This window comes from Protopterus annectens, chromosome 2.part0 (assembly GCF_019279795.1).
Source record: "Protopterus annectens isolate FY-2018-M chromosome 2.part0, PAN1.0, whole genome shotgun sequence".
Lineage (NCBI taxonomy): Eukaryota > Metazoa > Chordata > Ceratodontiformes > Protopteridae > Protopterus > Protopterus annectens.
In genome coordinates, this window is record NC_056728.1 from 706,061,541 (window position 1) to 706,088,186 (window position 26,646).

The following is a 26,646-nucleotide window of genomic DNA, read 5'->3' on the forward strand; positions in this document are numbered from 1 at the left end:
GCATAAATATGAAGCAAGAGCAGAGCTATTCTGTAAACTTGTGGAAAGTTAAGCAGACTGACAGCTGGTGGAAATTTAAGTCAGCTGTAACCTGTACCCAAGGTACGTACAGGGTTTGACTCTATCATGCCCCCTTAGCCAGACAGGGTTGTTTTATACACATACATGCATGTATGCACACACACACACACACACACACACACACACACACACACACACACACACACACACACACACACACACACACACACACACACACACAAAACCATGTTGTAGAAAAGCTCACACACCTGTGTGCTTCCATTCATTCTAAGGTCCATTCCTGTTTTGTTCCAGTTCTGCTCCAATTGCATAAGATTCCAAAATGACTGCATTAAAAAACAAAATCAAAAACTGCACTGGAAATGACTGCAATAAAAAAAAAATCCAATCCAACATACTCTAAAGTGACTGCTGTACTGAAGCAGTAAAAAGACCACACTTCTGATATAAACTCCTAGAGGTCCCCCTCAGTGGCTCAGATTGAGAGCCAATGAATGAAAGACTGGATGATGTCACTGCTCTCCCACTGAAAAAGCGATTTTTTTTTTAGAGACCATTTTTTTAAAAAATGTTTCTAGGGTCGGGCCATACCCTCCCAACCATGCAGTTGCCTATGTCATCTTGTGCTGGATCTGAACGTGGCTCCTAGGCCTCCACTGAAAATCAGCCTCAACCCAACTGCACAACCTGGCTAACAAATTATATCATACATACCAGTGCTGCTAATATACTTGTTTCCTTATTTTGTCTATAACCAAACCTCTCAAACGTGCCAAATTCCTCAGTAAATACCAGTTTTGAGGGCAAAATATCGGGGTGCCCCTTTAATTTCTGAATTTCTTGTTTTTTTTTTTTACTCCTGATGTCATCACATGCAGGCTGCGATGACATCAGGCTCACGAGGCTGCCCAGCCAATTTAAAGCACAATCTTTCTTCCCCTGGCTCCTTCCAAGTAAGGAATGTAATTTAGAGCTACTTAATGGTTGTTTCAGCTGCTATGTGCTAGTGTTAGATATACAGCATCAGCATTTCAACTTGCAGGAGAAACTCTGCTATGTATTTTGTTTTATTGTAATGGCAGGAGTGTGTGTGTGTGTGTGTGTGTGTGTGTGTGTGTGTGTGTGTGTGTGTGTGTGTGTGTGTAAGTAAATGCCCCATTTAGGTATGACTGCTGCTTAAGAGTTAGTCAGACTCAAACCCTGTACCTTACATACAAGGAGCAAGAGCCTAAACTCTCTACCCATTCCACCACTTGTGATTCAGGTCTAGAATGTTTGGCTCATAGGTTTGCCCTGGTCTGTTCCTCTTAAAATTTGTGGCTTTCTGGCAAATCCATGAGAACTGACTTCACTAAATAATGATAGCCATTTAAGTTTCAGTCTTCCTGTCTTTCAGGAAATGCATGGTAACACAAAACATTTTATTCTAGCAGCTTTTCTAAGACTATAGAAGCAATGTTTAAAATGTGTCCCTGGTTTTGGGCCTTTATCGCCCCCCGCCCCAAAAAATTTTGGCTTTTTCCAGATTTCTTGCGCTGCATAGATCTTCAGGGGAGAGAAGTTTAGTGCTGCTTATGTCAAGTCTGTTTGTGTTGTTATAGAATACTTGCTTTTGATGCAGAAGGCTGTGGGTTCTACTCCCACTATGTAGATGGGTTGCTGATACTGTACCGTGTTGTACTTTTAAAGGGGGTGGATGCTGCAGTCCTGAGACTGTCCTCTCTGGCAGAGATACCTAGTAGATATTTGCAATCCATTCCTTATTGCAATATTACTAGCTTATCATTTTTTTAATGTAATATAGGCAATCTATTCCTCAAGGGCAACAGGCACTTTATTTGTAGATGAAACAATGAAATATAAAGTCGATTACAAGCAGCAAACTCTTCATTAGTTACAGATCATGCAGATCTCTTTAATGTGGAATTATTTAGATGACTTTTACTTGTGCAGAGATTGTGCATATTTACCGATACTGGTGGATTGTAGAAGTTTGAGTAAACTTTTATAATGGAAATGTTCTGAATTGGGCAGGTTTGTCATTATTGGTTCATGCATTTTGTTTCATTGCTTACTGGAAAAAATGTTCAAAACAATAAATTTAAAACGCGCTCTAACAAGTTTGCTGTATTATACAAGGAATGTAATTTAATACAATCAGGAAGGTGTATCAAAGAACACGTGTATGTTTCATGTGCAAGGGGCCTATGATTTGAAAACAGCTCAAAGGTAATCTTTATCTGCCACTGGCCAAATGCATTTTCGTGGGTTTCAATATTGCTTCAATGAATGTGAGTTTCAAGGGCAGACACGTTTTAATGCGAAGTCAATTTTCATTGTGAGACTGTATTGCTTTGTTTAGCAGATGTGTATTAATGTTTGTGCTATAAAATGTAAAATAAAAGTTTTAAATGAAATCTAAATAGTCATTGTAGAAGTAAAGCAGTACACACATTACAGTGTTTAAGGTAAATGGGGTGAAACAGCCAAGTAGTGGGACTTTGGAATGGCTGCAGGAGGGAGGGCTATGTATAGGGGGGCCCTATTCAACCATGATTTTGTGAGGGGGTAGTGTGGCAAACTCAAAGACAGCCCCAGGCGGCACAAACTCAAGCCACGCCACTGATCAGTAGGCAATGGAGAATGACTTTTGGAGATCCTAGTAAACTATAATATTCTTTTGATAAGATGAGAATACTGCCTACCATTAAATGCCCTACTTTTACCACAAAACTCATATACTGCAAGTCACCAAAAACAAAATCCTAAGGTTCATCATCTTCTCCTTTCCCATTGAACATCATTGCAACACATTTAAAAAAAATGGTTACCATTTACTACAGGGTCTGAGGCCATATTTTGATTGTCTGTTTTCAGTTGGTATCCCACAGTTCCATTGGAGTGGGTGGAGTTACATCATTATGCTTGCAAATTTTATATTAATCACCGTACAGATTTGTACCTATTTTTCACGAGCCTTTGTCCAGATTTTTGATGTTTCCAGGTTGAGAGGCAATGTATATTACCTGCGTGATCTATCATAGCATTAGAATCCTTGCCTTTCCTATCCCTGCTATGTCTTCCTAAAAAAAAAAACATTAAACTTTCCAATACTTTTATTTTGGATTAAATTTTCCAATACTTTATTTTGGATTATTCTTGCTAACACTTTACAAATAGTGTGTTTCTGAAAGTGTGCTCGATCTTCAATACTTAATATCACTAACATCATCCTTTTCTGATACATACGATTATGCACCATATTCTTTTCTCAGTGTCTGTAAAACTCTCAACATGTACATTATATACAAGTATTTAAATGATAAGTCTGACAAACACTCAAAGTCACATCATCCAGTTCTAGTGTGCCACTTTTATTAGCTTTGTCTGGTACCTCCTGCCTACTCAATTTTCTCTGTTTTTTCCCCAACAGCCTACTCATCTACAATATCAAATATGTAGTGTACATTTTTTCTCCTAGTAGTGAGCAAACTTTTAACAATTAAATCTCTCCCTCTCTCACATATCCTGTAATGCATTCTGCCTAATCTTATTTCCAGCTGAATTCTATCCATCAGCAAATCCATGAATCCTAAAACACTCCTATATTCAATGATCCTGCCATAATGTATGCGCGTGTGACCATTCTTTATTATGTAATGTCATCTTTTCAAAATCCTTTCCAACATTCCTTTCTTCATATCTTCCTATAATCCATACTACAACTAATCCTGGGACTGTCAAATTCTTCTTATAGCATAGACTGTTTCAGTTGATAAAACTGTTGTCTTATTCACTCTCCACTTAAAATCTCTAAATTCTTAAGATTTCTATTTTTTTTACTTTTTGTTTTCTTCCACTTTCTGCCTCAAGCCATAAGTAGAATGTCCAACACAGATTGCGTATCCATTATTAGAGATATACTGCTGTGATTTACCATTTTATTCCTTCGATTTAAATGTAACAGTGCATATATATTAAATTACAGTTATGTACTCACTATAACTCTGTATCTGTATTGTCTGTTTCCTTACTTCCTCAACTGATGGGTCACAGATCAGTCACTGGATCCATCTTCAGCCACTCTAACAGACTTTAAGCTCCGTAGCTTGAGCTCCTTCCCTTACCCACAATCACTCTCTTCTCCCTAGTTACCTCAGATTGAGTTTGCACACTACTTGGTTAACCACAAAAATACAAAATTGTAACAGCCACTAAAAAATTCTGAGGCAAAAAGAGCAAAGTATTACTAAACAGTAGCAATGCTGAAAAAAACAAAGTGAAGAGAGTTTCAGGAGCCCAGACAGCAAGACATTAAGGAATATCCCTCAGGACATACTAGGAGACAAGGACAAAGATGGAGACTAGAAGGTGGGAGATTGAGGAAGGACAAAAACAGACAACACAGATTCAAAGTTATGGTGACTACATAACTATAATATCTGATGTCTTTTTCATCCATTCCTCAACTGATAGGACGGGTTTATATCATATATTCGAAATTCCAAGATGTCGAACACCATATGTTCGAACATGAAATTTCGAATACTGAAAACATAGAACACTCAGAATAGCGAATTTTTTTCCCAGGGAAAAAATTTACTGTTCCGAGAAACATACACACAACACAAGCACACCAAAATAAATAAACCACACACATACAGTTAACAAAACCCAACCCCACACTAAACCACACATACATTACTAACTATCCACTTACCTTAACCCGCACCTTAACCCTAAGGTCCGTAACAATCGCACACATACCCTACGAAACTATACACAAACAAAGCAATAAATACACACACACATACAGTTAACAAAACACAACCCTACACTACACCATACATACATTACTAGCTATCCACTTACCTATCTCACTACTGACTGATTGAGAGACCACTCATGTGGAGGTAAAATGAGTAAAATTAACCTGTTCAATTTGTCTGCTAGCATTTTGATTTTCCAGGGAAGTGCAATGCCAAGAGAAACACCTGGAAAAGATTGCCCACTGCCAAACTCTCATTCCCTCCTTGCATAGTGGGTAGTATTGGGTTCCTCCATTTTTTCTGCTGTACCAGACCACAGACATGTTGTCTGTCTGAATAGCAATCATCCCTAGAGGGAGAACATCTTGAAAAGCCTGCAACGCTAATAGGACAGCTCTCATTTCTAGGATGTTGATGTGAAGACTGGCCTCCTTCTGGGACCATGTGCCTTGCACTGTCCTTCCAGGTAATGCCCCCCACTCTAGTTGAGAAGCATCTGTGGTCATTGTGGCCTTGGTCAAGGGCAGAGAAAAAGGGTGGCCCTGAACTACATGTGCGTGTATCCACCATGCTATGTGATGCCTGAAGATGATTGTAATATGAATGAGTGCCGTCAGTGAACGGTGTTTGATGGACTATTGTACTGCCACTGTTCATTGAAATACTCTCACGTGAAAGTGAGCCAATGGTACTAGAACTATAAACACTGCCATCAACTGCAGTAGTTGTAAGATTCACTTGGTGGGGGGATGAAGAGAAAGAAAGTATAGTGCTTGTCTTTGTAAAGTGTCCACTCTTGTCTGTGACAGAGTAGCTATTTGAGGCCAGGTATCTAGACAGGCACCAATGAACTCCAGGGTTTGCGTCGGGAACAGTATTGATTTGTTGGCATTTACAGTAACACCTAGTTAAAGACACAGCTGGAGCAATTGGTCCCTGGCTTGAATGAGTAGAGGCCTAATGGAAGCAGATAGGAGCCAGTCATCTAGGTAAGGAATCCCCCCCCCCCTGAATCCACGCAGTCTCAGGTGAGCTGGAACCACTGCAATGCATTTGGTGAACACCCTGGGGGCCATGGAGAGACCAAAGGGCAGTGCTCTGAACTGGTAATGATGGGGTCACGGCCGGAAGCATAGATAACTCCTGGAGCACCTGTGTATCATAATATGATATTATGCTCCCCAAAGATGTATAGAACACATCCAATCATCCTTCCTTAGCAATGGTAGGGTGGATTGAACAGTGACCATCTGAAAGTTCAAATGTTTTACATAGTGATTTAAACTGTTGATATCCAAAAATGACCTAAGTTCCTCTGTCTTTTTGGGCACTAAAAAGAATCTCAAGTAAGTTCTGGATCTTTGTTGGTCTGGGGGGACTGGGTGGATGACTCTTTTCCCCATCAGCTTTTCTATTTCTATTGCTGCCACTTTCCTCTGGCTGGGTGGAATGCCAGGGCATTTTCTTGTTGCATTTTGGGGGAAGAAGGGAAAATTGTACATAATAACCTCTGGATATCATACTCTGCATCCACACATCTTTGGTGGAAATGACTATCCAGACTTCTGGGTGTAGAAAAACCAACACCCATTCACAAAATGGAAGAATCCAGCTGCCTCCAAGAAAAGACAGTAGTTTGATTCAGTCGCTCCGGTTAGAAACGGACAGCAAAAAAAAAAAAAAACTTAGTATTCCCACATGGATGGCATATCTGAACAAATCCACAGTGACCTTGGCAAGAACAAATCACTATTTATTCATAAAAACAAATGATAAGCGCTTTTGTTTCATATAAAAAGCAACTTCATCAGATAAAAGTGTCAGCACCAAAATTTCATCTTTATATACACCCCTTAAAATGGTCAATCATTACAAAAGCATACTAAGACACCCCCCATTCCATTCATGATTAAAATGTCATAAAAAATCCTTTTTTTTTTACAGCAACTCTACATAAAATAAAATATATACATATACATATATGCACATGTTTATCTTTAAAAGGTTCCATATGTATTCATTTGTATTTCAATAGTCAAGCAAGTAATCTCTCCAATGCTTTAAGTTTTAAAATACTATTAACTGAAACCTGGCCAGCATTTAGCATTCAGGCATAGCTGCCAGATCAGTTCACATCTTTCTAATTATAAAGACAATGCTCCACCCCCTTCATTTAGCTGTAAAGTTTCCAATACTACAAATTTAAAAAAATGTCATTCATTTTCTGCAGTGTTTTGATAGGGCATTTGTCTCTTTTTTAAGTTTAATATCTCTCAAATGTGCATATATACGTGACTTAAGCTTCCTGTCATTTTTACCTATATAAAAACACGCACAACAACAGCATAAGGCACAATACACCACCCTCTCTGACAAACAAGAATATTTAGCTCGCACTTTCACCTTGTATCCATTAATAGTTACCTCTAAAACCTCTATTACTGATGAACAATATGAGCAAAAAACACACTTTTTCATAGTACCATTGGTCTGTGAAACCACCTGTTTCTCAAACACATTTTTTCCTGATTCATCCCTTTCTTGTAAACAATAATACTTTTTCAGTAATAACATCCCTTAAATCTTTATCAGATTTTAAGATTTGCCAGTTTTCATCAGTATATTAGTTATTTGCCTACTATTAACACAAAATGTGGTGATTAAAGAATTCTTTTACTCCACATCAGTACTTTTTTCATTATTACTAAAACTGCTCACAGGGACCAAATCCACATTATCAGTTGACAAAATTCCTTCCAGCCCATAGAGTTTATATCATTTGGATAAACTGCTACCTCTCTTACAATAGGTACAACATGTTCCCTTTCTCTTTTATTCAGGACCTCTAGCAAAATTTCATCTATTAGGGAGCAGAGATAGCCACACTTAAGAAACATAACTTTCAGAAAGTCACATTCGTCCAAGAAAATTTCCATAGTGCCCTGACAAACTGACCCTTCACCACAGCCCATTTTTGCTTAAATGGGTGTGCACAAGAAAAATGTAGCAAAGTGTTCGTGTAGGTTTCTTTTCTAAAAATCCTGGAAACAAATCTGTTATTCACTCTATCCTTTGACAGAAACACATCCAAGAATGCAATTTCTTCCTCACCTATTGCATGTTCAAATTTCAAAACAGATGTACTATTAATATAATCTAAAAATTGAGGAATTACTTCTTTAGGGCCATCCCAAATAAAAAAACATGTAATCCAAAAAATGTGTATAAAAATGACAGTATTGATTGAACCTTGAATTAAACAAAAACTTACGCTCCCAATATAACATTACAATATCTGCACACCACAACATGGTGAACCCATAGCCTCCCCTTCACATTGTACATAAAATTCTTTCTCAAATGTGATGTAGTTATTAAGCAGCACCATCTCTAACAATTGTTCTACAACATTAATTTGTATTTGTGGAACACCTTTATCAACTAAATACTCACAAACCATTTGATTCCTAGATCACGTGGAATCATAAAATATAAATCATTAATACCCATAGTGATGAAAAGAAAATCAGTCTTGAACTGAATTCTATTTATTTTGTTCAAGAATTCCCAGGAGTCCTTACAAATAGATGGTTCCTTCATCATCAAATCCCTCAACTTAATATCAATAAACTTGGCTATGGGATATGTGATGGACCATCTTGTGTCTACTACTGGACGCATTGGTGGATGGTGGATATTTTTATGCAACTTAGGCAACCCAAATATTGTTGGGATCCTAGGAAAAGGGACATCCAAAAAATTAAATTCTTCAATAGAGATACTTCCCTCAATGAATAAATCCTGCAAGGCCCATTTTATTGTCCTACAGGCACCATTCAACTGATTTAAAGAAGTAAGCTCATTTGTTTCAGTTGCTAAAATTTCTTTCATCTTACCATTATACTCCACCTTACTCATTATCGCCACACCACACCCCCTTATCAGATTTCATAATTCGAATAGATTTCTCACCACTGTCTTTTCAGCTCTAGCTTCTCAGCCTGAGTCATATTATTTTCTATATAATTCCCATACATACCGATATTACGTATGTTGAATTCACGTAATCTTTCAAATAATTTAAGGGTGGTATGGATTGGGGGGTTATAAGTGTTTGACATGCTAAATGGTTTTGTAATTTACCTCACATCCTTAAACAAAAAAAACTCAGACCGAGTTTCCTCACAAAAAGTCATAAATCAATTAACACACTTGACAAACCTATCTTCTTACTAGGCACAAATGTGAGGCCCTTTGCAAATAAATTAAATCACCACAAACCTTATCAATTAGTACTGATAAATACATTTTAAAGTCTTCCTCACTATTTAAGGTTATTTTAACAGGTGGTAAGACACATCCAATGTCCACAGCTGGTACGATCAACTCTAAAACCTAGCTCTGGTGTTCCCTCTCCTGGCCTTGAAACCCCCTCAACAGGGTAGATTGTTCTGATAGCGTGTATTTAATTGAGGGGCAGGTTTAACTCTGCTTATGCTGTAAATGCCTCAGACGTTCGGAACGTCTGGGAAGAGGCTGTCCCTCTGTCTCTGAAAAATCATCATCATCCATATCAGTTACAGGTTCCCTTCTCCATCATTTTCTCTAGATGTATTAGGCCCAAGAACATCATATCTGTTCTCCCATTCCTGTGAATGGGGGTGGGGGGTGGAGATAAGCAGTTTTCTCTTTATATGCTTTCTGATCTCTCACAAATTTATTTTCCTATTCTTAATTACATTCAGTTGTTGGTCTACACTCAAACATACGGGTATACTCATATTCATTCATTTTAAAGTGAGAACTTTGCACAATCAAATTATCAAGCTGAGTCACACAACTCATTAGTGGATCAATTAGTAATTCATTGTGTTTGACCACTAAATGCATATATTCAATCCCTTGTTTATCAAATAACTAACAGTTCTTTATGAAACAATGAATCTAGTACTAAACCAGTATGAAAGCGGCAAATGCACAAACCTTTGCATACAATATTCAATCCAATACATTTCAAAAAAATATTCATTATCTAACTGCAATTTTTTTTTAATTTTTAATAATAAATAATCTAGGTCAGAAAGTTTGTCTAAGAAATCAGTTCACCCATTATATGTTGGTCAGACAACAATGTACACTGACACAACCATTCACTTAACACAGGTACAACATTTTGCTGAGCAGTTCTTTCAGCTAATAGTCAATTCTGTTCATTACTGACCTGTTCACAATTCAAGGGTGAAATATGTGCCAGATATCTACAAAACTCTGAATTATTCACATTCATATCACAGAACAAGAATGATGTGAACAGGACTGTTTCTTCACAAATGAAAGAACCATTTTCAGCTGAAATAGAGGGGTGTATGCTTTGCTCAAGCTTTTCTAGACTCTGGGATAATTGTTCAATCAACAAAGTCAAATCACCAATTGAATTCCCAAAATCCTGCGAAAATAAATTTTGGGACCCTTCCACTAGCGAATCGATCACCATATGCACCAAAAAATGAAAAAAAGTAGAACAAACAAAATATAAAAACCATATCTGAACAAATCTATAGCGACCTTGGCAAGTACAAATCACTATTTATTCATAAAAAAAGATAAGATCTTTCATTTCATACAAAAAGAAACTTCATCAGATAAAAGCATCAGCACCAAAATTTCAGCTTTATATATACCCCTTAAAACTGTCAATCATTACAAAGGCATACTAAGACACCCCCCATTCAATTCATGATTAAAAATGCCATAAAAAATATATATATATTTTTTTTTTTAAAATACTATTGAAAACTTTACAGCTAAATGAAAGGGTGGAGTGTGGTCTTTATTATTAGAAAGATGTGAACTGATCTGTCAGCTACACTTGAATGCTACATGCTGGCCAGGTTTGAATGGGTAGGTTTCAATTAGTAGTACTTTAAAACTTAAAGCATTGGAGAGATGACTTGACTACTGAAATATGAATCAATACATACTGAACTTTTTAAAGATAAACATGTGCACATATGTCAAAACTCAAAACTGTAGTTCTGCGCACAAATCCAATGACCACTTCGAAATAAATTGATTAACGCTTTTTGTTATCGGACTTAAGTGTGCAACTGTGTTTTTCTTTGGGTTAAAAAAAGGATTCTTTTATGGCCAAAGTTATTGAGGCATAGACACACTTTCCATATCTGTCCAATTTTCCTATTCCCTGTTATGGGGACAGACAGAAGAACACTGTTCCATAGCTTTTTTTCAGTGGCTGCTGCAACTACCACAGCATCCACTGGTGGACCCTTGTTCCAGTGAGCCTTATTCTTAGATGCTATGAAGTACTTATCAGGGTGTTTAGGAATAGGCTTCATGACATCCAGATCCTACCAGGCCCAGTTGGAGATAAGGTCAAGCATCTCATCTGCCAAGTAGTAACTGAGCCAGTTCAGAAAGCCTCATAAAACACGCACTCCTCTAGGGAAGGGGAGGAGGAGCCAGAAGACCAGTTCTCTTTACAGTTCAGAAGTTCAAGTATTTCACTGAATGAGACATCCTCAAGGGGGTGATCTGGGGGACCTTTCCCCTTCATTGAAGTCCGTGTCTTCAGTTAAAGACTCCTTTAGAGAGTCTAGGTGTCTCCTCTTACATGTCTGCTTATATGGAGGCTCTTCAGTGTGAGGCTTTGGAGAGGGCTCAGAATTGCCCACCGAGTCCTGAATGAGGACAGTCTCAGGGCTTGACCAGACCAGCTGTCCCAATGGGACAGAATGAAAAGACCCAGCTTCCACAGAAGGCAGTTGAGTTTGGGATGGACCCAATGGGGGCAAGGATATCTTTTCCCTAGAAGCAGAGAAAACTCTCTCCACCACCTCAAAAGCTGAAGCCAAGGGAAAGCCAAGCCCTGCCCTCACTGGATCTAAAAAAGCCTGTGAAGGATAAAACCGTTCCCACTCCCACCAGGCCCCAGCCTTAAAGTGGAAGTCAGAGCTGTGCTGTCTAATGCAGAGAATCCAAGAGGAAGGGATGACTTTGAGAACACTGGAGTCAATTCCAGTCCTCCAGATCAGGCTCCAACACAATGGCTCTGAGATCAGTCTGGATCTGACAGGGTCGAAACCATCTGGATCACAGAATGTTTTGAAGCTAAAAAGTGGGTGAAGTCTTCTAATCTGACGCAGACATACTCAGAAATCCTAGGTCCAAAATCTCCAAAACTACGGGATGGATTGGAATAGCAGTCATAGGCTTGGCCTGTGTTGTAGTAAGGCTCACGTTTCCAATAGGAGATGAAAACGGAATAACACCCAACTGTATCTGGGTTCTGAGGAACTTTCTCAGCATCCAATCCACATCCACTTTGGAAAGACTTCTAGATGACCTGAGGGAGGATGACATAGACAGTGGATGGGAAGCTCTTCGAGGAGTGTCATGTAAAAACAGAGAGTGAAGCCTCAATGTATGTTCTGGGTTCTGGAGAAAACCTAACAAGAACTTGAAGGGACCTTGGCTTAGATTTGATTGGATCTGACCAGAAGGACAGATCTGAAGTCTTTGATTTCTGAATCTCAGTTGCGGAGGTGGACAGATCTTGCATCTTAAGATTCTTCTCTGGTGGAGTGACTGAAGAAGTTGCCAGAGGAGAGCAGAGGATCACTTTTTTGCTTCCTTGTTTGCATTGAGACTCTCCTGAATATCTCTTGGAGGAGGATGGGGCTACTTCTCTCAACCAGGGCCTGGTTGTTAAAACGAACATAAATGTCACATTCTGTGTTAAGCTGAGCTGGGCCAAGGCAATGTACACATTCTGAATGGCTATCAGAATTAGAAATCTTGTGCCCACAAGCGGCACACTTTTTAAATCCTGCAAGTTTATCAGACATCTCAGACAAGTATATAGACACCTGTAGAAGACAGACAGTATATAAGAAAATACCAGCAATAGTCTCTATAATACCCTGGAGCAAGAAATACAAATACCATCAACGGTAATGGAGAAAGAATACCAAAAGGAGGGTACAAGACGTTTTAAATGGCAGAAGGACCCAAGAAAAAAAATTACTGTAATGTAAAGAACTGCTAAATTAATATGATTTTTTTTTCTGACTGAGGAGGAAGAGGAACATGAAGAAAAAGATGTACAAATGGATAAGAAAAAGCTAATAATTTAAATTATCACACTATCCCATACTCAAGCCAGTGTTGACCACAGCTTCCCGCTAAAGCAGCAAACAAAATCTGAGGTAACTAGAGAGAAGTAAGGGATTATGGGTAAGGGGTGGCGCTTGAGCTAGAGCCTAAAGTCTATTAGAGTGGCTGAGGACTGATTCAATATCAGATCAGAGACCCATCAGTTGAGGAATGGACATAAAATACATCAGATCAATTAACTCCCTAGCTCTTTGCACATACACTATCAACAAATTAACATTGTGCTCCAACTAGTTTCCCATTCTCCCTTTTGCAGATTATCATTTTCCTTAATATATAAAATATCCATCTGAATTTATTTAGCCTATCACTGCCTCCCCTCTACATTTTCTTAATAATGATCACATTTAAAGAAAAAAGTCCTTTGTTTCCCTGTTTGTTTAGTTTTATCTTGCTAACTCTCTATCCTACTATTACATTTCCTTTGTTTCCTTCTCTCTCTCTCTATATATATATATATATATATATATATATATATATATACATATATATATACACACACACACACACACACACACACACACACACACACACACACACACACATCTTAACAAATTCCAGAACTTTCTGAATCTTCTAGCAATACTTGGTGTCTATTCCTACTCACAAACCATTTTAATTTCCTCCTGTCTTCCACCCACTGTACATCCATTTGCAGTATGTTTTCGTGGATTTCTATGAAATTATTCTCATTATTTTTGTCCCCCATCATTTTCTACTTCACTTCTTTTCTATATTTGACATGTCATTAACTTTTTTTATTGCTATTATCTGATCAGTAGTGCAATTCCTGAAAAAAAATCTAAAATATTTGGATTGCAAGGACACACAAAATGTCCTTTCTGGCCAAGTAAAATACTTGGTGAAGTCACATAAGTGTTTGTTACATACTCTTCATTATTACAAATGTAACATGTTATAGATTGTTTCTATATCCTATATCACTGTTTTTAATTAATTACAATGGCATTACCCCAATGTAAATTCATCCGTCACACATTTTAATAAAACATTTGCTTTCCATCCCTTACTCCAAATTCTGGCTCTTATACCTATTAAGTAAAGAGAAGGCCTAGATGAGGAAATCATCCAAGTAAGGGTAAATATGAATACCTTGGAGTCTGCAGAATGTGATGACTGGGGACAGGTACATATTTTTTAGAATGGTGAAAGTTTAAAGATGTAAATTGATAGTGCAATCCTAAGGCAAAGAATCTTAGGAAACGCCTGTGGTTTTGGTGTGTTGGAATGTGTAGATACGGATCTTTGAGGTTTATAGTGGCCAGAAAATCATTGTGAAACAGCAGAGGGGGAAAAAGGTTTGAGCGGGGAATATTTTGAATTTTGGTACCAAGACAAAGGTATTTAGCTTTGAAATAGCCAAAACAGGTCTATAGTTATCTTCTTTTCTGGGAACAAGAAACATTTTTGAATAGAAGCTCCTGCCTTTGTCTCCATCACTGTTTGGAACAACAAATCTGAAAGAATTTGTGGGAACAGATGAATATGTTTCTTTGCAGCTTGAAATGGACGGGGAGCCCATTGTAATCTGTAACAACTCTGCATTATTTTTAGAACCCAGGCATCTGAAGTTATCAGTCTCCAAAGATGAAGGCAGCAATATAGATCATCTGCAATCTGAGAAGGAAGGTCAGGGTTGGGAGCGCTAATGGGGTCTACTTTAATTAAACGAAAGCGGAATCCGTCGAATATGAATCCGTCGACACATAAACAGCAAAATGCGATAACGTCGAACACGCAAAACCACGAAATTTAAACATCGAAACCGCAATAGTCGGCCAACCCCACTGCCCGTAACATACTACCTACGCAAACACAACAAAAAACACATACATACATTAACCAAAAACCCTACTACTAACCCTAAATTAAAGCACCAAAACCCCACTTGTAACCCTACACTAAACCCCACATACACAACTATCTATGTACTATCTTTAACCCCTCCCTAACCCTAAGGTCCGTAACTACCACACACTTACCCTATTGAACTATACCCACACAAAGTAAATATTCCACACACACACACTTACATACATTACCTATCTATGCACTTACCTTAACCCGCACCCTAACCCTAAGGTCCATAACTATCGCACATTTACCTTATGGAGCTATACTGCAGACGGGCCAACTATGACAATTCGACATTTCTATTTCGCTATTTAGTGCGTTCGACATTTCTGCATTTCGCTGATTACGTGTCGACGGATTCGTATTCGACAGATTCCTCTTTCGTTTAATTAAAGTAGACCCAGGCTAAGAGGCACAGATAGTCACTGTTTGTGAAGGAGAGGCCCTTCAGATTGCTACTGTTTGCTTTTTAAGGCTCTCTTGACATTTTTTCTTGTACTGTCATTTAGAAGGCTTTTGCTGAGAAGATTTAAATTGCTTTTGAAAAATGGAGTAGAGGAGGGAGGATAATTCCTTTGGTATTTAGGTACTCTGTCAGAAAACAGCCATTTAATTCCTTTGCATTACTTTTCCACTTTCTTTCAGCTTCATAAAATCCTCAATTGAAAAATTTCTGAAAAGATCTTTGACAAGCATCAGGCTTCTTTGCGGCAGGAGGTTGAGAATCTGCGAAGACAGAATCTGAAGTAAAGGCATCCTCTAAAGCTCCTAAAGCAGGAGAGATGGCAACTGTTTTTTCCCCCATACTTACTAACATATAATATCTGTTCTAAGAGTCTGATACCTTCTTACTTTTCCACTTGAAGTACTCCTTCATTTTTGAGACTGTATCCTCAAAATATATTTCTTCATTGGGGGAATCTGAACAATGCGTCTTCAGATTCTCACTTAATAAGGAGTAAGTGAAGATAACTGGAAGGGCTCCATATCAGATTTAGTAAGAGTTTCTTCAGAGGAGAAAGAGTTATCTTTCTCTTAGCTGAGATAGAAGCAGAAAGAGAAGGCTGGAGAGAATGGATAGCTGTGAATAAGTCCTTTGCAAAAGTGGACCAATCCTCCTGAGCAAACGTCTGCAATGAAGAATAGGAGGAGGAGGAGTAGAAAATTGGGTTCTCTTCTGGGGGGGTCTCCAGCCTTATGGTCTTAATAGAAGAATCCACGGGTTAAACTTCCACAAGTGTCACAGCGGTGTCCTCTGTCACCAGTATTTGGTGTATGCCTCACACCCTCAAACAGAATAAAGTGTGGTCTCTTCCTTCTCACAGAGTTCTGCCTGATGTGATGTCTGAAGGGATGTGCAAGGTTCCTGGACTTCAGAAGCCTCCTGAGGAGTCATGCCAGAGGGACCAAGAGAACTAGACTGATGGTTCGAGGGCTGTGAAGACACCTCAGTAGAGTCTTTAGTCCCAGACCTAAGGAAAGAGAGGCACCTCTGAGATTTTTTGGAAACCTCTTTAGATAGCTTCTTTTTCTGTTGAGGGTGAATGTCCATTGAAGGGAAGTCCAATACCATGACTGCATGCGCCAAATACCTGTAGCACTTTATTTTAATGGAAAATTTTAACAAAGGCAGATCAAAAAAGACTTAAGTTGTGCTGTTCACTCTGGCAAAGAATTCAGGAAGTATGGGCATCCTTATAAGGAATCAATCTGTTGTAAAACCATTTGACCTTTCTGACAGACATAAGAAACTTTTTATATAACCTTTCCACAACAAAAGGAAGATTCCCCATTCTGCCCAAAACTGCAGCAGAACACTATTGTGAATACTCACACCAATAAGCTGACAATTTGTTTGCATAAGAGTACATACAGCAAGATACTTCTGATTTTTGTCATGCCCATATGTCTCTCTTATACCAACAAGCATCTTGTGCTAAGGGCGAATTTACAGTGCAAGAGGAAGGAGCCCAAATCTTTACAGACTGGCTGGACGTCCAACATTCTTGGCAAGATATGTCCAATATAGTCATGGCTACTGCAGCTGTGATCCAGTGAAGAAAATACCTTCATTCCTATTCATCCCACTATTTTTTTTCACTGCCTACCTAAAATCTAGATCATAGCTGCCTTTGTGGACCATTTTAAGCCTACTCAATTTCCAGTATGGGCTCAAATTAACCTATCCCATTTGCTTAGAGACTGGCTTTACCCATCTTGTGGTTGATAATAATAAGAGCAACTGGGATCATACTACAAATAATTTGAGGAGACCCATGTATGGGAAAAAAAGCATTTAGGAGCTACCTTAATCTATTATGTAATACAGGGGCAGTCCTCGGTATATTTCTGTTTCCCCTCCACAGATTCAATTTGCACTTAAATACCCTGCCCCCAATTCCCACACGCCCTCAGTGATCCTAGATTTATTCCTCTAAAGACATACCCCCATTACACCAACTCCAATCACACAAATTACATCATTAATACACTCAGCCCCAGTTCTCACAACACACCCACTGATACCTTACCTTTCACCCCCCCTTGTTAATACACGCCACCTACTGACACTCCTCCTAACCTGCCTATAAAACCTATCTTAACTTTAATTCTCACCTCACTAACCAATATTATGTCTAAATCAATCATGTCATACCAATTACAGCTATTAATATTGGTCTCACTCTTACCTGCTCTAACCACTACCTATCTCAACCTCCTATGAAAAACATCTTTACTCTACCCTTCCAAACACACAACACTAACATTAGTTATCTCTCCAAACATGCTAAATTTCATTTTCAAACCCAGCTACCTACTAGCTAAATATCACAGACTAGTACACATTAAATATAGCAACCTAAAAACTAAAAAAATAATTTGACTACTATTGTAAGCCTCTCCAACCTAAACACTTTACACTCCTCCACTCCTTAACAGACGGGGACATTCATCCTAACCCTGGCCAAAACTCTACCCTTGCCACTGCAAACTGTAACCAATACAAAACTAATACCCTACCTCCTACCAAACCTTCCAATTCACTCTCTATTGCACATATTAATATACGCAGTATTCGCAATAAAATCACTCAAGTTCATGCCCTCGTAGATGTCCACCTATTTGACATCCTATGTTTATCAGAAACATGGCTAAAACTGACAATAAAATCACCACTCCAGGTTGCAACATAATTCGACTAGACCGCACAACCAAAAAAGGTGGAGGGGTAGCAATTCTCTACAAAGCAGAACTACAAGTTAGCACTGTAAATCTTAACCAACCTTTAGATAATAATGCCGAAATAATTATCTCTAAATTCCAACTTACACATAAAGCCATAAATATCATCTGCGCATATCTTCTCCCAGGAAATAACATTAGCTTACTCGAATATATCCTCAATTGGCTTTTTTTATCTCCCACAAGAAACAATAGTCCTAGGGGACTTTAATATAGATTGGAATTCATGTAGCAGTACAAACCCCACCACCCATATTAACATTTACGGTTTCTCACAAACTATAAACTCCCCTACCAGAACTAATAGACTTAACAATAAAGATAGTACCTTGGATTGGATACTCATTAATAGTCCTCAACAAAGTTACACAACAGGAACTCTTCCAGACGACCTAAGTGACCATTCGCTAATATATATCATCAGACATAAAACCAACCTAACTTTCCCTAACACTTTCAGTACAGTACAGCATTTTAACCTCGAGCTGTTCCAAACAGAACTTAAACAATGTAATTGGACACCATTAAAATCTCTCCCTATAAATAAAGCAGCTGAATACTTTAATTCCACATTCTTAAAGATCCTGGACCATCATGCCCCAACACACTCTACTAGAAATAAAGCTAAACCAGCCCCTTGGCTCTCTAATAATACTAGGCAACTAATCCTTTGCAGAAACAAATCCTGGGCAAAATGGCATACTACTAAGAATCCTAGAGATCACCAAACCTTTAGGCAACTTAGAAATAATACAAAAAAGCCATCTTACTAGACAAAAAGAACTATTACCTCCAATTACAACAATCCTCTCTCAAGGAACCACAACATTTTTGGACTATCGTTAACAAACTTCTAAACCCAGGCCAAACTATCACCCCCAACCCACTAGGCTCTAACCCTGACAATTCAACACAAACAGCCAATGCCTTTAAATTCTTTCTTTACTGACACTATCCAAACTCTTGCTAGCCATCTATCTCCCAATACCTCTAATCTGCCTATACCCACTACCAACCCCTCCCCCATTATTTCATTTACAACAAGTGTACACATACTATATCTGCTCCCTTCTCCAAAAATTAAAACCAACCACCCCTTCAGCTGACAAACTCCCAGCAGAATTCCTGCAAAAAGGAGCTAAAGCTATTGCATATCCCATCTCCATTCTGATAAATAGAACCATAAATGAAGGCACTATACCATCTGTCTGGAAAATTTCTCATATCATCTTACTACATAAAGGTGGGAACTCTAATGACTTTTCTAACTTTTGTCCCATATCTCTACTATCCCGACTTGCAAAAATAATGGAAAAGTGCATTCACAAACAACTTCTTAACCACCTTCTCCATCACAACCTAATAGCCAACTGTCAACATGGATTCAGGCCTTTCCACAGTACCACCATTGCTCTGCTATCCTTCACAAACTGTATCCAAAAAAAAAAAAAAAAAAAAACGCAACAAAAATATTCTTTTCTCTGCAGTCTTTGTTGATTTATCTAAAGCTTTTGACATGGTTAATCACCAACTCCTTCTACACATACTGAAATCCCTTTCACTCGACACTCTATCTATGAATTGGTTCACATCTTGCCTTGAAAACTGACAGTAGGCTGTACTCTGGCAAAATAAACTATCTAATCACTAATCTAATCACCTTCCTATCTCCCTAGGTGTTCCACAGGGCTCCATATTAGGTCCACTCCTGTTTTCCATTTATATCAACGACCTTCATTTAGCCATTCCACTCTCAACCTGCATTCAATATGCATATGACTCTACTATAATTTGTTCAGCCACTTCCCAAGCCGAACTTCAGTCTCTTACCCAAAAAGCTTTCAATACTGTAGAACAATGGTTCTCTAACCGCTGCCTTCTCCTAAACCCCCAAAAAACTAAACTGTTACTCTTCACACCAACCCAAAAGTCCACTCCTTTACATTTCACTCTCACATCCAATAATGGTACTCTTATTTCTCCTGACCCAACCACCAAACTCTTAGGAATTACAATTGACAACAACCTCAACTTTGATACTCACATAAATACCACAATAAAATTAGTTAACAGAAAACTAGGATCCCTCTACAGAATCAAGCCCTTTCTTACACCAGTAGCAAGGACCGCTATAGCCAGAACTCACTTAATCTCAACCCCATTCTATGCTTCTCCTATATACACTAACCTCTCTAAAAATAACCTCAACAAACTAGCTACATCCTATAACAATATTGCTACAGGCTCTCCTTTCAGAACTCATCACTGTCTGAATCTAAAACAACTAGGCTGGCTAGAATTTCTTAACCAGCTTCAATTCCACCAACTTACAATAGCCCATAAGACCCTGTATCAACCCAGCAACACTCCAAGACTCTCTAGCCTCATTACACCTTATAATAATCTCAAGAATCAATGCTCCTCAAACAAAATGTTGATTAATACTACCAAATTAAAAAACTCAGCAGGTGGCTCCTTATTCTCTAACTCTGTCGGATAATAACGGAATCAACTACTGCCTGACCTCACATCTCAGACCTCTCTCTCACTTTTTAAAAGGAATCTAAAACTATTTCTCAATAAACACTGGTTATGCTGCTCCTGCACCAACCCTGACTAACTTTTTTCCTTTACCCAATTTTCAACCTACATCCTTTACAGTCCTCTCTCTCTATTTTCAATATACTATGTTTTGCATACAAATCTATGTTTACATGTATATTGTACCTCCTTTAGTATATTACCCTTTACAGATTTCTGATTATGTTATTATTTACATTGAGTAGTATAATTATGCTCATCTTAAAAAAAAAATTTTATAATGTTTTTATGTAACAATTGCTGTTTTTACATTGTTTCTGTCATAACCTTAATTAATTTTGTATGTTTTCCTGGAGCTTTTCTCCCTGGGCCTCTACTGAAAATGGACATGTATCCAGTAAGACTAGCCCTGTCAACAAATGTAAAATAAAATAAAAACTAAAAAAATAAAATAATGTGGATGGGGCATCTGTTCTAGACCAGTGGTATCCTTTGTGAGCTATTCCTATCCCTCCAAACCGTTCTGTAGATGTTGCAGAACAGGTTTAGATCCCCAGACAGAGTATTTCTGATGCCACTGGACTTGTTGATGTGCAGTAAATCCATAAGTACTGGGATGGAGGATGCCTTTCATGCCAGACATGGGTCACCTCTTAGCAGTCTGTAGGATAATGAGCATAGTGAAAGGGCTTTGAGTTAGACAAAGTAGGACATGTTGTTTAGGCCTTGTATCCTTTTGGTAAAGTATCTCTGTGGGTGTTCCAGTTGTTGCATGTGTCTTGACAGATACATACCAAAGGGGGAATTAGAATCAATGACTGGCCTAATGAGGGCTGAGTAAAGGGAAACAATGACATCCCTAGATCCAGACACAATCCATTTGTTTATAAAGCTGTGCAACATACAATGAACACATGTTGGCTGAAAGTTAGTTCACTGTCCACATACGTTCCTAAATCCTGAACAAATGGGTCAAGTCTTAGAGACATACTGTCAATGCGGTAGTTGCCAGGGGTAGAGGACTTCCCAAAGGATACTATAATCCACTTTTAGTCATTTAGTTTCAGTCCAAGATTTTGGTACCAGTTATTTATTTGGGACAAACCTACCTGCAGGATGTCCAAGTCATTTAGGGATTTAATGACTGCTCGTGGTTTGCAGTCATTTGCAAACTTAAGTCAGTCACAGCTCTTTGTTTGGGCTTTACTTTTTACAGAAAAAAAAAATACCAAAGTTCAGCAGACCATATGAACTCCACTGGTGACTTTTCTCTTTGTGGAAGTTAACTTCCGTGTTTTGATTTCCTGCATCCCATCTGTGAACAGCTGGCAATCCAGCGGGTGACATAGGGGTTTATTTGAGGTTTACTAACCTTTTCTACTATGCTTGAGTGGGAAATTCTGTTAAAGGCTTTGGCCAGGTTGAGCTATGTGGTATGTACTGTTTGCATTCATCCATTGCTTTGGAAACTTTTTCAAAAAAATCCACTAGGTTAAGTCAGTATGACATGCCTTTGATGAATCCAACCTGAGACAGGTCAAGTGTTTGGTGGTTTCCCATGTCCTGATTGATTAGCTCTATGAAAAGTCTTTCTATGATTTTGCATATTAGGCTTGTCAGACTTCTGGGTCTGTAATTTCCTTGGTCTGTGGAAGGTCCTCCCTTTTTCAAGGGGATGACTGAAGCTGTTCTCTATTTGCTTGGTACAAAACCTGTACAGAGGCCGACAATGAACAGTGTCCATCACTGCACCATTTCACCTTTCTACAAATATTTCATTCTGCTCTTCTTCTCAAAAAAAATATAATAATAATAATAATAAAAATCTTCAATGAATTTAGTTGCCCATCTTTCCAGTGATAGAAAGCAACTGGTTGGTACTGTATTATTTGTAGTGAATTCTGCTATATTTGCCTATATGCAACTGTGTTATTTTATTTGAGCTAGCTTAGTATTACTATGCATAAACACTTACAGGTTTTGCTCATTTGACGGTAACATCTATTTTATGAGTGCTAACCTGGGTATGGTGTTTAATTTTCGTTATTGCTTTAAAAGTATAATTCGTACTACTGTTTGCAGTTTGTCATGTAATTCTACTATACTCCATTGCTGCATCCTATTGTGTAGTGCTTGGGTTACAGCTAAAAATGGTTTCCTTTAGATCAGTTCATTTGTTCTACTATTTAATAAATAAATGGTAACAAATGCTATACAATGTGGGAAGCATAATTATCCTCTCAACCAAGCTGAACCATTGATTAGGGCTTTGAGCAAGGGTGCTATTTCAACATAACATCCCTCCTGGAAAATTGCAAGTACAAGTCTCAATGTATGCACAAGAAAAATGAGCAAATTATGAAAAAAAACTTAAAAAGTTAAATTTTGTCAATTAAAATGGTGAGAAACTGTATTAAACAAACACACACACACATAGTACCTCACAACTCTGCTTCTTCAGACAACTTATAATACATCAAATTAAACACTTTCTTCTCTCCATGTCAGCTGACAAGTTTGCAGTACACAACCACAGAAACTATGCTGAAAGAATGACAACTAAGTTCAGGGAAAAGAAAACCCTTCCAGGAAAGTACCTCACTTGCCACACTAAAAACACAAGTCAACTACTGCTCAGAAATATATGCAGATGTTAACATCAAAGAAATTCAAGAAATGTTGTCCATACCATCAAACCCTTTTAAAAATAATAAAACTACCATAACAACAGTACAAAGTCATTTAAACCAGTAAAAATTTGCATAAAAGGAATAGTACAATGTAGGGAACATATCACAGAATCTATTCAGCCAAACCTGGCGTGAGCACAGTCTGGCCAGTCATGACTAACACCCCCATCTTACATTATTCCTATAACAAGCATTACATCTTTACCATTTCTCCAGAAAAAAAGTGACAAGATACTCTCAATATTCACTGGGAGTTCAAGGTATTAGCTTCTTCTACAATGCAGGTTATCTTGAAAACAGGCTCTGTGGAACCTAGTCGGACTTTCCCGGTCAACAAATGATAAATAAAATAAATAAATAAATAAAAAATAAATAAATAAAGCTGTAAAAAGAGAGGAGAACATTATCTGCGAGTTTCCCCTACATCACAGAAGGGAAACGTATCAAGTTCTGCTTCATTGATTCCATTCACTGAAGATCTGTTGTTACGTTTGTGGCTTTGACTTAGGGTTATAAATGTGCTTTACACATTTACATTTTTTGACAGCTAAAAATGTTCCATTTTTCAAACATGATATTTAACTGAGGTCCCATCTGTTTGAGTTGCTGGTAGCTCAGGTGGACATAAAAGATCCCACTGCATTTATCAAAAAAGTGCCCTGGCCAAATTTTCCCTGGTCAGTACGAATATCACCTTTCGTCTCCCTTGATAAGAAGGCAATGGCCTAATGGGACTAACTCGGTCAACAATGAATGAATAAATAAACAGATAAACCAGGTCCTTAATAACGCTGTACACTGAATATGATATTTTTTTAGAAGATGCGATCACTTGGCACAAAGCCTCATATTAAAAGGTAGCAGTAAGTAATGTCTCCTGTCATTAGCCTCATACTCATCTGTTCTAACCAGCACTGCTTTGCAGATATTTAAAATAATTTGTTCATTAAATGTGCAGATGTGCAAAAAGGAATACAAATCAATTATGCAGATCTTTAAAACTGCTTTGTAGTTAACTGAAGGTCATATCTGCACAAACAAAAGTCACATTATAGTTGGGATCTATCTATTATGGTTGCAAAGATATGTTAGTAGTTGTTTGTACAGATGCAAAAATAAAATCTGAATATTATTTAATTACTTGTTAAATATAAAATCACCATTGCATCTGTCTGACATATTAATATCACTAATGTGAATAGAAGTGTGTGCTGAAGAACCTTCATATTTCTACTTGTTTTTTTAACTTTTATAGTTTTTGAGATAAATACTTTTGTTTACAGGTATGTTGCAAACCTACATTTTCAGGAGCTTATTTCAAGCAAAAGCTGTCCAGCCAGGAAATCTGCAGGTGAAACATGGTAAGAAATTCCACTCAGGCTAGGTGTTAATGAGTTATTAGCTCACCAATATATATATATATATATATATATATATATATATATATATATATATATATATATATATATATATATTTAACTCTGCATGGCTAAAATAAGATGGTTACAAAAATCTAAAAAAATAAAGCAATTTATTTTTAAAATGTGCACACTGAAAAAAGATGAAAAAGTTGTGCCATAAAAGGAATTATCAAGGAGCTTGTTTTAATATGACTTTAACATACATCTCATCGAGTAAATAACATTTAAAATTATCCAAGCTAGGACACATCCTCAATTACACAGTGGTATATGGCAAAGTGAGTGTACTTGGAATCAGAAAGCACAGAACTACACTGCCCTCATAAATGTCCAGTACTTGACAAATGTTACTTTGCTGTAGTTTTCAGTTCATGAAATGCTAATGCTGTTCTGTTTAAATTCAGCACAATCACTTAAAACTCAGCCAATAAAATCCAACATATTCAGCATATGACACACTAAATAGACAGTACAAATACTACCAATACAAAGAATGCAACTTTATACTGTATCTGCACTAGTGTTGTATAGCACAAATGTGAATATAGTTACATTACACTTGACAGAGGTGTATGCATCTTTGCATCCAGCCCAGATTCAAAACAATGATGTCCCAAGCAGGATCTACTCTTCCACTTATGGATACATGTACACATACCTAGCATATGTGCAAGAGTTCCTGTAAAAGCAATGCTTCATCTCACCTTAATTAACTATCCAGTGGGAAAATAATTCCTATGCATGTACAATTACGCAGCTAGTACAACTATTCAATACACTATCTGCAGCATATGCTAATGCCACTGCAAATGCACTATGCATGTGTAGCTGGAATCATGCACCTAGTTACTATACCTCTCAACTGTCCAGATTTTTGCAGAATGTCCACATTTTTGCCTCTTATTTTTGGTCTGTTTTTCACAAAATGTTGGTTTTCTGGCAAATCACTGAGGATCGATGTCACTAAATAATAACATACGAGTTTCAGACTTCACATCCTTCAGAAAATATATAATAATGCAAAATCTGTCATTCTAACAATTTTTTAAGTTTTATACGAACAATATTTAAAATCTGTGCCTGTTTTTCAGCCTTTGTCCTTTGATTATTTCTGACTTTGTCCAAATCTCTTGTAATGAAAGGTAGAGTTATGGTACCATCCTGTTAGTTCAAAGCTGCAAGGAAAAGTATTTGAAACCTCTCCTCAGTCTGAGTTTTATTAAAAACACAGGAACAATACTAGTTATGCAATCACAGAGACCATAAGAAACCTAGCCTTATACACATTTAAGCTGATGTTCTTACCACCAATAATGAGTACTTAGTGCGCCCCTACCAAAATCGAACTAGCAAAGCCATATATGATAACCCTGGTGTAAATTTGTGATCTGATCTTGTAAATCTTTATTTATCCTTCACCTTTGGGTATTCGGCTCTGATCCTCGGAACCAGCTTGGCTGTTATAGAGATCACACCAGCCAAAAACTCTTGAGCTAAGACTCTACCCACAATACCCCTCTCCATATTACCTCAGATCTTGTTTGCCGTTATTTCCTCAAGACCAGTCAGCCATTTCTCTCGCAGCTAAGTAAAATTTCTTTATTTTCTGACAGTTAGTCCTATCTTTTTCTATACATTTATGCTTAGATTTCTATTCTCCTTGTCTCTACCCATTTTTCTGGTCGAGTGTTTCTTTCCCATACCTTATGGTATTCTGTCTCTACCAGCATTGGTAGTAACCCTCCCTCTAATTTTCCTTCTCTACCTCTTTAGGTAGCTCTCTCTTACCATAGTTTGGAATTTCTTTCCTTTTACCAATCTTTGGTAATTTTACCATTTTTGGTAGTTCTTCTCTTCTGTCCTTTTTGCGTG